This window comes from Furipterus horrens, unplaced genomic scaffold (genome assembly GCF_987537825.1).
Source record: "Furipterus horrens unplaced genomic scaffold, mFurHor1.1.pri manual_scaffold_4, whole genome shotgun sequence".
Classification (NCBI taxonomy): Eukaryota; Metazoa; Chordata; class Mammalia; order Chiroptera; family Furipteridae; genus Furipterus; species Furipterus horrens.
Window position 1 is genome coordinate 124251696 of NW_028327174.1, and position 12386 is coordinate 124264081.

Here is a 12386-nt window from a genome sequence, read left to right on the forward strand (position 1 = left end):
TGGCCCCCCGCGCGATCGCGCGCCCGCCGAGGCCCCCGCCAGCCACACGCGCGGGCGCTCGGGGCAGCGGGCGCGGAGAGGCGCTGCGGAGACAACGGGCACCGGCCGAGTCCGGCGGGAGGCGGCCACGCAGGAGCCGGAGGAGGGGCAGGGCCCTTGGCGCCCGTCCCGCTCCCTCCTGCAGCCGCCGCGGGACCCACGCCGCAGCCCCGGCTACAGCGCCTCCTGCCGCTGCCGGCGACCCCCAGCCCGCCCTCAGGTGTCCGCAGCCCGCGGCCGCGAAGGAGGCGACGGTGCAGCGGCGGGCGGCCGGAGCTGCCTCAGGTAACCGCGCGCGCCCACCGCGGACGCCGCTGCGGTGGCACCGGAGCAGAGCTGGCTGCGGCGTCTGGGACCCCAGGAGGGTTGTTCGTTGGAGCTTCATTCACAAAAAAGGGCCCACAACCCTCCTCGGGGCCCACAGACTGAGGCCTTTCATTGGTCAGTGAGGCGTGACGTCACGGATACGGGGCCTTTCTACAGGCAGGTACCCGGTGACGCCATAAAGAAAAGTCTGAGTGGTTCCGCCAATCAAAGATAGAAGTGTGCGGGCGACACTCTGCTAGCGCCCCAACTTCACTGTTTCTTCTGTGTTCCTCGAGTGCAAAGACCCTCGTTCCCAACTTCTTACTCTCCAAAGCTTTACAGCGCCGTCCTAGTAACTTATGTTCTTTGGCATGTATATTATTTAAAGGAGTTCTTGGTTTTCCTTGTAATCGCGCCAACCGGAGGAGGACTTTTGCCATGGCTTCTGGCTTGGACTGATTAAATCGTCCGCCGCTCTATAGCCTTAAGATAGATTTGTTTTCAAAACTTAACGAGCTGTTTAAGTCAGCTAAGCTCTTTCTAATGACTTATGCGTAGCATTCAAAAAGAACAAGCAAGGGCTCCTTAAGGAGTGGATAAAACCACAGTGGAGAGAGGATATACAGCAATGGTTTGCATCTCGAAGTTCCTCATCTCGGAATCCAGTACCGGCACTGCCTCAGTAATTTATAAGCCAGTTGTTCACGTTTTTCGTACCTAAGGTGTCTATAGGTCAAGTTATTGAAGTAGTAAAGCAGGTGGTGAATTTAATTCTTGAACTTTTTAACTTGCAAACTGTAGTCATCTCCCTTTGTTTTCTTACTGGGTTCAAATAACGCCTGAACTTTCTGGAACTTAACCAAAACTGTCATTTGGCAGGGCCTTTAAGCAAATTTCCATGGTAATCTCTAAAGGGGTGAGAAGGTTGAAGGACAGTCTTTACATTTCTTAGCCCGAAATTCTACATCTTGCAAACTATTCCTATTTTTTCTCCAGCATTTTCATGTTTTATCCTGCGGTTCCGCAATTACTGCCAGCTTCTAGAAGATTAAGTTGAATTGAGTCAGTTCCCCAGGAAGCCTCTCAGAAATGCAAATTTTGATGGATTGTCTCCCGGAAGGGCTGTTTGACTTATACCGTTGAAGGCCTTCATCTAAAGCTCTGCTAATTAAGGAGGAAAGGGGGTTGGGGGTAGAGGGTTCAGCATGACAGTCTCAATGGAACCAGTCTGGAAGTAGAGATCAGCCTCTTAGACCTGAAGCTTAGTAATGATGTCCATTCTTCCCTTATTTCCCATAAGGAAATCAATGAAGGCCTGAAATGAAAAATGGTCTATAGTTTTGTCTGTAGGGGCAGCAAAGAAGCTAGAGATTTGAAGGCTGTGAAGTGCAGTGCAAATGACTTCAGTAAGCAGAAACCTGCGGGTCCCAGGTCCATCTTCTGTTTTAATTGGGAAGAGAACTTTCACCCTGGCCTAGGAACTCAGCAATAGAAAGGCCACTCTTTCCCAAACTATCAGGGATTTAACAAGATAGGTCTTGGTTTTTTTTTTTGTTGTTGTTGTTTGTTTTGGTTATTGAGGTGTAATTGGCTATAATGTTATATTTGTTTTAGGTGTACAACATAATGATTTGACATTTATAAATATTTTGAAATTATCACCACAGTAAGTCTAGTTAACCTCTCAGTAGATCTTGTTTTGAATAAATATTACATGGGAGTTGTCCATTTGGCTCCCTAGAATGAAATTCAAGTGCTGCGTGACATTCTATTTATTTGAGAATGACTTTCCTAAATGGCAAATGAAAGCTCAAGTGCCAAGAAGTTCACTTATATCAATTTTCTTTTCTCTCACCTTCAAATACAGTGTTTGGGCTAGAAATTCTAACAAAATGCATGTTTTCAATAAAAGAAAAATGTCATACATACAGATAATTATACTGTTGAAGCATTTTTACATTTTACAAATATATACTTTTATTAAAGGTTTTGTTAGTATAACATCATTAAGAGAAAAATATGATTACACTTTACAATTATGCAGAAATATCTTCCATTCTTGGCAAAAAGAAGTCTACGTGCTAAGTATACATATTTAAGTTTTAAACTCTATTCATATTTTGTTCTTAGGTCATGTTTAGATAGTGGCTAAAAGTGCTATTTCTTACAGATACATACTTGTTTTGTTGTGGCACTTCCCTTGAACAATCTGAGTCTTCCCACACTTCAAAAAAGGTGACCTCTGGGCTGAGAATTTGGTCACAGGAGACGGAGTTTGCTTAGTTGATTGGTGAGCTTGTTGTTCATTGTTTGACCATTAATCATAGAATTTTAGAGCTTGGAAGAGCCTTGACAATATTTGGTCCAAGGCTGTGCTTTCACAGTTGAGGACCTGGGACCCACATCAGTGGTAGACAGGGCTGGGTGAGGACCTAAACACTGGAGGACTCTAAGTTGTTCTTCTCTGACCTGTCTGAATTCAGAGAACAAATGCATCTGGTTGTGATCCTCAACATTGTGGGCAGCACAGTGAAAACCAACAAAAGGAAGGGAGGCGTTCTAGGTAAAATTTACCCTGAAAGGAAAACAATTACAGAGCATTTTCTTAAATGTATATTTCAGATAAGTCATATTCTGAAAATTTAAAATCTTACCCTGATATTTGTAGAAATGGTTGATCGGTATGTGATGTTAAAATTTTAAATGATAATATAAGTTTTAGGATTAGTGGATTACAGCTTTAATTATGTGAAGATAACTTGTTTAAGGTCAAAACTGAATAAAAACTAGAGGGCTTAGGTGGCAGGCATACGTGAAAATGGACACACACTAAAATCTTCACTAGCATATTTAAGAAAAATTGGTTGTGTTTCATTGGATATTCTGGTAATCTCAGCATTAATCTGAAATTCCCCGTGTTCCTGACCCTGAGACTGAAAATCTCTCAGAATTGTGAAAAGGGGAAAAAATGGATATGTATTGAGTTTCCCATCACACGCTGGACTCAGTGCTGGGGGCTTCACATAAATGTTGTTAGCTGTTACTGTTGTCATTATAAGAGTGGCATCCCTCATTTAACAGGTCAGGTTCATATTCTAGGTCCTGCAGGGAGTCTGGTTTGGAAACACATGGCTGTTTCTTGGGGCCAGCACCACTCTTCACAGGTTGAGAACAGAATTTTAAGGGATCTTTTATTGCAGGTGAGTTTTTGAAATTGAATAACCTCTATAGTTATGTAAATGTTATAAGTTTTTATTAATTTTTTTGGACCTCAGGCCAAACCATATAATTGTGGATTTTTAAAACAATATTACTGATGTTAATTTGTGGGGTTTTTTGGTTATGTACACTTCCTCTCACACAAAATATAAAATAATAATAATGGAATGTGGGGGAAGGGAGTGAACATTTTGGTTGTTTTGAGTCTTGTGATCAGAGTACCACTGAGAATGCTTTCACCTCAAGGTCAAAGAGACCTGTGCCTAGGTGTTACAGAATGGGGGTCTCCAAAATTCCCCAGAGCCTGCAGGTTGGGGGATGGGGAAAAGGAAACAGCTTTTAAGATGCCTTCACATGCCTGTGGCCAGTGACTAGTGGCTAGTGTCTTTGTTACACAAATGGCTTTGATATTTCCAAGGCCCCAAGAAGATGGGAGGGGTTTTGGACCATAGAATTGTACAGAAAGATCAGCACACAGAGCCTGCCTAAGGTTCTGTGAATGGTCAGAACTGGTTACCACACCCACTGCGTCAGAGGGTTTAAAAATAGGCGGCAGGCATTTTAGCTGGGTTCTCCATGAGGTTCTGAGAAGGAGGTTCTCCATGCGGTTTTGAGAAGGGAGAACATCATATGCCTTTGAAAGGACAAAGGGAGAACCATGTGTGATCCAGTGCAACATGGCACATGTTTTCCTGGACTGTTTATAAGGAGGCTGATGACATTGTACCCCAGATCCTGAAGGAGACAGCTGACAGATAAGGGATGGGGAACTTCTGGGCATGTTTTTGGCTTCTAGCTTTTTGGGAAGCAAGGGAAGTGCTGGGTCCCATGGGAGAACAGGGCTCTGAGCTGAAGTGCTCACTGTCCTCCCTAGGTTGGAATATTGTAAATAAAGACCTGTTTGCCTCAACACTAGTTGTTGGGTTTTACACCAAGGCGCCATGTGAAAGTACCCCCTTTCACTCTGTAACATAGGGAACTGAATATGTAATATAGAACTCTTTCTTTCATTTACTTTTTGAAAAATGCTGGCATGCATTTGATATACTGTCAGATATTCAGTATGCCAATGGGGTAGAATTTAATAATCTGGAAGAAATGGAAAAAGATATATGAAGATCAGCATATTCATGCTCTCCCTGGCTAAATGCTTCTACTAGGACTGAATGAATGCTTGCACTCATCCTCGTTAGCTTCAGAAATCTAGATTTTATTTTGTGACAGTGGCTTTTTACCTCAAAGATTCTTGTCTTTTGTTGTTGTTGTTGTTTTCAAGATCTTTGGTGAGGATTTTTCTTTCTCTTTGGTTTTATCCCAAATGACTAAATGTCTCAACATATGATCATTGTTTTTTTTTTTAATTTGCTGATTTTAGAAAGAGGAAGAGAGGGAGGGAATAAGAGAGAAAAAATCCATTTGTTGTTCCACTCATTTATGCATTCATTTTTTACTTGTATGTGCCCTGATCAGAGATGGAACCGCAGCCTAGGAATATTGGGATGATAATCTAACCAACTGTGTTACCTGGCTAGGGCTGTGACTGTATTTTTAAAATTTAAATTAAAAAACAGAGGTGCCCTGACTGGCGTGGCTCAGTTGGTAGGGCATCATCCCACAAAGCAAAAGTTCGCTGGTTTGATTGTTGGTCAGGGCACATACCTGGCTGCAGACCCAGGCCCGGTTGGCCTGTGTGAGAGAGGCAACAGATGGATGTTTCTCTCACACTTCAATGTTTCTCTTCCTCTCTTTCTCCCTCCTTTTCCTTCTCCCTAAAAATAAAAAAAATAAAATCTTAACAATTTTCTTTGAAAACAGATTGTAACAGGGTGCAGAGCAGAGGGGTCCCCTGAAATATTTCCCACATTCCTTGGTTGGGGGAAGTGGATGAGATGGCATTTAAAGATGCTTTGCATAACAATGGCAAGTTAATAGCTGTGCCTTTCTGGAATGGAGAGGACTACTACCCAGGGTGCTGGCTTGTGACATAGCCAGGGGAGACAGATGCCCCTGTGTCACAGGGAGCTCTTGCCCTGACTAAAGATAGCAGCTGAAAAAAGGTAAAAGATACTGGGGAACTGGCAAAAGTAGTACATCATAAAAGGGGCCAGATATGAGGTCACATAGGAAGTTCTAGCCTGAGCCTTCCCTTATGAAGCTGTGCAGGGACTTGCCTGGCCACCTGGATTTGTGGGAGATGCTTGGAGCAGAACTGTGACCGGAAATGCTGAACTGCAGACTTCTGCTTCTCTGAAGGATGTACGGAGAATCTACTCTCTTGGGACATGTGCCTCTCTGGACTCCACCATGATCCAGTGTAACACGGCACATGTTTCCCTGAACCACTACGTGGAGGCTGAGAACAACATACCCCAGATCCTGAAGGAGAGAGCTGCTTCAAGAGAATGGTGACTTTGAAACCCACAAGTGCACTTTCCAGAGAGAATGGAGATCTGTTTGTGCAGCCAGTTTAAGAAAAGATAAGGATATGGGGAACTTCTGGGTATGGTTTTGGCTTATAGCCTTTTGGGGAGCAAGGGAGGTGCTGGATCTCATTGGAGAGAATGGCTCTCAGCGCCAGTCCCCCCCTCTCCTGAAGTAGGAAACCTGTTAATAAAAACCTGTTTCCTTCAACACTAATTTTTGGGTCATGTGTCAAGGTGCCATATGGCCGAGCCCCAGTTTGCTCAGTACAAGATGTATATATACACATGAAACTTCATCCTCACACCCCACTCCTACCCTCCTAGATAACCACCTTTAACAGTCTGTATTTAGATAAAAAGATGGATTTAAAAAAATTAATTGGTTCAAAGTGTGTATATTGAATCCTTTTTTTTTTTACTTAATACTCCATCTTAAATTTCCCTTGTCAGCCCTTATGGCCAACTTCATTCACACTAATGGCTGCAAAAGTCTACCTTGTATTTTTCCACAATTGATTTTTCTACAGATAGACACTGAGGTTGTGTGTGTATGGGGGGCTGCTATTATAAACAAGTCTCCAATGAATACCCTGACAAGTTTATTTCCACAGGAGATGGAATTGCTGGATCAAAGGGTATTCATTTTTCAAATTTTGATAAAACTAACACTATTTGTTGGTACCTGCTTCCCCACACTCTTAAAATCATTGATATATAATCAGTACTTTTAATTTTGAGAACAAAAATGATACCTCACTATTTTCATTGCATTTCCCTGATCACTAGTGGAGCTGAGCATATTGTAAAGTGATCATTAGATGTTTGCTGTATATTTTCTAAGAATTTCTTATTCATGTTCTTTGCTCATTTTTTTTTTCATTTTCTCTTAGGTAGGTGGTAGCAGTTTATATATTATGGATACCACCCCTTCAACTTTTGCTGATATTACCTATCTACATATTCTTTGTCATATTACTCCATTCACACTGCTACAAAAGTTTTAGTGTCAAATCAATTTGACCAATCTTTTTTTAAGGATTCTAAGTGTTGTATCTTATTTTTCCCATTCCAATATTTTTTAAAACTATATTTGCTTCAATTTCTTTTAGAGATGTTATTATATTTAGCTCTTTAATTCATCTGAAATTCTTTTGGAGGACATAAGATAAATTTAGGATCTATTTTTTCCCAACACTTTTTAATTACACAGTCCATCTTTTTCCTATTACTTTGAAATGCTATTCTTTATTTATATATACAGTATTCACATATACTGTGGCCTGATTCTAGTCTGTTTCTTTATTGATCTTTTTGTTTGTGTCTATGCACACTATTTAGATGATAGTAGCTTTATAGTAGTATGGTTTGCTATCCAGTGAGATAAGTTCCTCCTTACTATTTTTCTTTTCCAAAGATACTTTTGTTTGAAGGAGAATTTTTGTTACATTTATGTACAGAAAACTGTGTATACACTTAGCCCAGCTTGGTGGCCAGTTCCTTAGCCTTGACCTCTTCCAGCTTGGCAATGAGAGCCACTGACTTTGGACCTAAGACGTTACCTCCCCAGTGATGGCAGATCTCATCATATCTGTCATTGTAATTGGTTCAGATAGCTTCCACCAGCTTAGCTAGAGCTCCTTTGTCTTCTGAGTTAACCTATGTGAAGGCAACAGTGGCTCAGGTCTTCCTGTGGACTAGACACGCAGCTTGGCCTTCACCTTGATAATGCAGTAGAGAACCCCATCTTATGGCACAGGACAGGCAGGAAAATGACCAGCTTGATGGGTCCACATCTTGTGCAATCACTACCAGCTGGGCCTTCTTGTTCTCCACCAGGTGGTTGACAGTGTTAACCCCTGCTCAAAGGACAGGTGGCCTCTTGGAGAGCAGCTTTTTTCTCAGCCTGGGCCAACAACCTTTGCTTCTTCTCTTGCTTTGTCTTTGGGCTGTTCTTGTGGGCCAGCTTAAGCAGCTGTGTGGCTGTTTGGCAGTCCAAGGTCTAATCAATTGGTTAATGGCAGGAGGCACTTACAGATGCTTATAGAGAATAGCTCTTTGCCACTGCAGTCGAATGTAGTGGGATCATTTGTCACAGAAAGTGAGGTCTCTTTCGGGCTGGATGTCCTGCCCAATGTCAAAATTCTTGGGCCTTTTCTCAAACAGGATTTACCACCTTTTTGGCCTCCTGCTTCTCCGGGACAGCAGGGGCTGGCACCATCTTCTTCCCCTAGCCTTCTTTCTTTTGGCATCTTGGGCAGCGGGAGCAGAGAAAAATTCGAAGTTATTTATTTATTTATTTATTTTTTAATCCTCACCCGAGGATATGTTCATTGATTTTTTTTAGAGAGAGAGAGAAACCTTAATCAGCAGCACCTCCCAGCCCCCAGCATGTGCCCAAACCAAGGATCAAGCTCGAAACCCAAGCATGTGCCCTGACTGGGGATTGAACTCACAATTCCCTGGTGCATGGAACAATGCTCCAAATAACTGATCCGCCTGGGCAGCACCAAAGATATTTTTATAATATGGCTATCAGCACCTTAATCTAGACATCAAAAATTGCCTCACTGAAGAGTGAGTCAAAAAGAGATTACATGCCTCTTGATGAACACAGCATCACCAATAAAATGTTACAGGTAAAAATGTTTACCCTACAATCTAATCAAGTCTTGAAATCTGACACTTTAGTTTACAGGTAATATACCAGGTAGAGGTAAATGAATAATAAGAAAACAATCTAAAAAGTCCTGAATGTGGGGCTTTCTACAAATTCTATCTCTTCAACAAGTAAATGTCATAGGAAAAAACTAGTCAAGTGGATGGATGACTTGTGGTAAATGAAGAGTCTTCAAAGGCATAACAATCAAATGCAATGCGCAGTCTCTGGTCTGAACAAACCAGCTATAAGTGACACATTAAGTAGAGACATTTTTGTATGGACTGGGCATCAGGACATATTAGGGGAATATGATAATAATCATAATAATAATAATGTGATTATGTAGAATGGCCTTATTCTGGTGCTATGGATCGAATTGTGTTTCCCCAAAATTTATATGTTGAAGCCTTAACCCCCAATGTGGTGGTGTTTGGAGATGGGGCCTTTTGGAGGTAATTTAGGTTTAAATGAGGCAATGAGAGTTCAGCCCTCATGTTGTGATTAGCAACTTTATGAGAAGAGGATGAGAGAGAGAGAGAGAGCTCTCTGCCATGTAAGAACACAGCTACAAGGCTGCTGTCTGAAAGCTAGGAAGAGTCCTTATTAGAAACCAAGTTAGCCAGGACCTTGATCTTGGACTTCCCAGCCTTCAGAACTGTGAGAAATAAATGTCTGTTACTTAAACCACCCATTCCATGATATTTTGTTACAGCAACGCAAGCCAAGTAATATATCTAGGAAGATACATACTGAAGAATTTATTAACAAAGTGTTAGAGTGTAATACTTTAAAATGGTTCAGTAAATATATACTCTATATTCCATTCTATCTATCATTCTGCTTATATATCTATAAAGCAACTATAGCAAAGTATTTAATATTAAGAATTATTGAATCCAATAGAGACAGCACTGGGGCAAGTGCGAGCCAGATGTGCACTGGGCAACTCTGTGCTCACTGAGGAAAAGTAATTAAACATGGGCAAAGGAGATCCTAAGAAATTGAGAGGCAAAATGTCATCATATGCTTTTCTTGTGCAAACTTGCCAGAAGGAACACAAGGAGCACTGAGATGCTTCAGTCATCTTCTCAGAGTTTTCTAAGAAGTGCTCAGAGAGGTAGAAGGCCACGTCTACTAAAGAGAAAGGGAAATTTGAAGACATGGCAAAGGCAGAAAAGGCCCTTTATGAAAGAGAAATGAAAACTTATATTCCTCCTAAAAGGGAAACAAAAAAGAAGTTCAAGGATCCCAATGCACCTAAGAGGCTTCCTTCGGCCTTTGATTGCTTTATTCTGAGTATCGCCCAAAAATCAAAGGAGAGCATCCTGGCCTATTCATTGGTGATGTTGCAAAGAAACTGGGATAGATGTGGAGTCACATGGCTGCAGAGGACAAGCAGTCTGATGAAAGGAAGGCTGCTAAGCTGAAGGAGAAATATGAACAGGTTATTGCTGCCTACCTCCAAGCTAAAGGAAAGCCTGATGTGACAAAAAGAGGCAGTTGTCAAGTCTGAAAAAAGCAAGAAAAAAAAGGAAGATGAGGAAGATGAAGATGATGATGAATAAGTTGTTCCTGGCACTTTTTTTTTCTTGTTGTCTATAAAGCATTGAACCCCTGTACACAACTCACTCCTTTTAAAGAAAAAAATTTAAATGTAAGGCTGTGTAAGATTTGTTTTTAAATTGGGCAGTGTCTTTTTTTTTTTTTTTTTTATAATTAAAACACTACTGAATGTGTCTTTAGATAGCTCTGTCTTGGTAGTATTTTCAATAGCCACTAACCTTGCCTGATATGGTTATGGAGATTGGAAACTGGCATGGAAATTTAAAGCAGGTTCTTGTTGGTGCACAGGACAAATAAGCTGTAAATGAGGATGGTAGTTTTTTTCATCTTCAGTTGTCTCTGATGCAGCTTATATTAAATAGTTGTTGTTCTGTTAACTTTGTAATTACAAAAAAAGTTGCAGCTATTCAGTTGACATTCTGAATGCTTCTAATTAAATGTAATTTATTTATTAGTTAAAAAAAGAATTATTGAATTTAGGTGATGGTTTCTTGTTTTTTCATTGTCCTTTTTTTGTGTGTTAGAAAATTTTCATATATCAGAATCAATCTTTCTCTATATTCTCACATATTTTTAAGTTCTTACTATGATTTTGTTTGGTATACCATTTGATTTCTAGATTAACTTGAGGAAAATAGATATATTTACAATATTGAATTCTCTAATACGAATTTCTTAAAATATTAAATTTGTTTATTTATTTATTTATTTATTGAGAAAGGGAGGAAGAGAAATATCTAAGTGTGGTTGCCTCTCGTGTGCCCTCAACTGGGGACCTGGCTCACAACCCAGGCACATGCCCTCCCTGGGAATCTTGCCCTCACCAGAATCGGGCCCTCACCAGGAACCAAACTGGTGACCCTTTAGTTCACTGGCTACCACTCAATCCACTGAGCCACACCAGCCAGGATTCTTGAATTTGTTTATTAAAGGAAAAGGTTTATGTTTCCATTTATGTAAGTCCTCTCTTATGTCCTTCAGTAAGTAAACCACCCTACGTTTATTATGAGGTATTGCATAATTTTACTGCAATTGTGAATGGGTGTTTTTTTTTTCTCCAATATAGTTTTGAATTGGACATTCCTGGTAGACAGAGAAGCTATTTATTTTGTACATTGTTCTTATATCCCACCATTGTTACTAGAAGGTACAGCCTATATCCATACTAAGGAATGCAAACTTTTTTTTTTCATTAAACATAGACTTCTCAGCTTCTTTTTTTCACAAGGGAGATAGTATTTTAATTATTGTCCAGACTAATATCAGTTTCTCCTCCCGGCTTCTCACAATGCCCAGAGGCCTACTGGTGCAAAAGAAATGAGACCTATTATGGTCTAACCAGAAAGCAGAATCTACTACCTCTGGGGCACTTTTATATACACCAAGACCCAACTGAAATTTGAAATAAACTCTCCTCTTTATTTCAGTCCAGATTTTTGGCATGCAGTCTCTTATCACTTGATTTTTACAAGTGTAAAGGAGGCCTCATTAAGATTTACTAACTGTGTTCAAACTAAGCTCTGGGGGTACAATAAAATTGTAATTTAAGCTACAGAAATTTCCTGCTGTATCTCCTTCTAATAGGCTTTTTAAAAACCAAGGTATGATTAACTTACAATAAAAACTATGTTCTTAGATATTAGTTCAAAATTATAAGTGAGTTTTAAAATTCTATACACATGTGCAACAACCACCCAAAACAAGATATAGAATCAATGGGCCTTTTATTTATTTATTTTTAAATTAATTTTCAGAAGCAGGTTTCATTCGATGTAATTCTGTCAGTGGGCCTTTTAAAAACACCATTCATGCAAACATAAGCACGGTCACCTGTGTCAGGCCCTTATACAGATTCCTCCTTGCTACCCGAATCTATCCCCATTTCCCTTGCCCCTGCTTGCCCCTCTCATTGTCACTGACACTCCTTTCACAGCACACCTCAGCTTCTGAAATTTCCCTCTGCCTCTCTCACCTTGACCGAGTTGGATGAACTCTGCTGGCTGGCATCTTGTTCCTCTTCTTCAGACAGAACTTGGCTGTTCTTTCTTGGGTTCTGCAAAATTTTCTATAGCCCCAACTTTTCCCTTTCTTTTTGGCCAGGCCAAATCTAGCTACTGGGCCAACCCCACTCCCCAACACCCGCAGCGCTTCTCCCACTGGGGTGTTGGTAGTGGTAG

The 12386-nt window shown here is 40.8% G+C and overlaps 1 pseudogene; it reads right to left on the reverse strand.

The window, feature by feature from the left end:
• Positions 1-7272: 7272 nt before the first annotated feature.
• On the reverse strand, positions 7273-8269 carry LOC150012805 (large ribosomal subunit protein eL8 pseudogene; annotated as a pseudogene).
• Positions 8270-12386: the final 4117 nt, after the last annotated feature.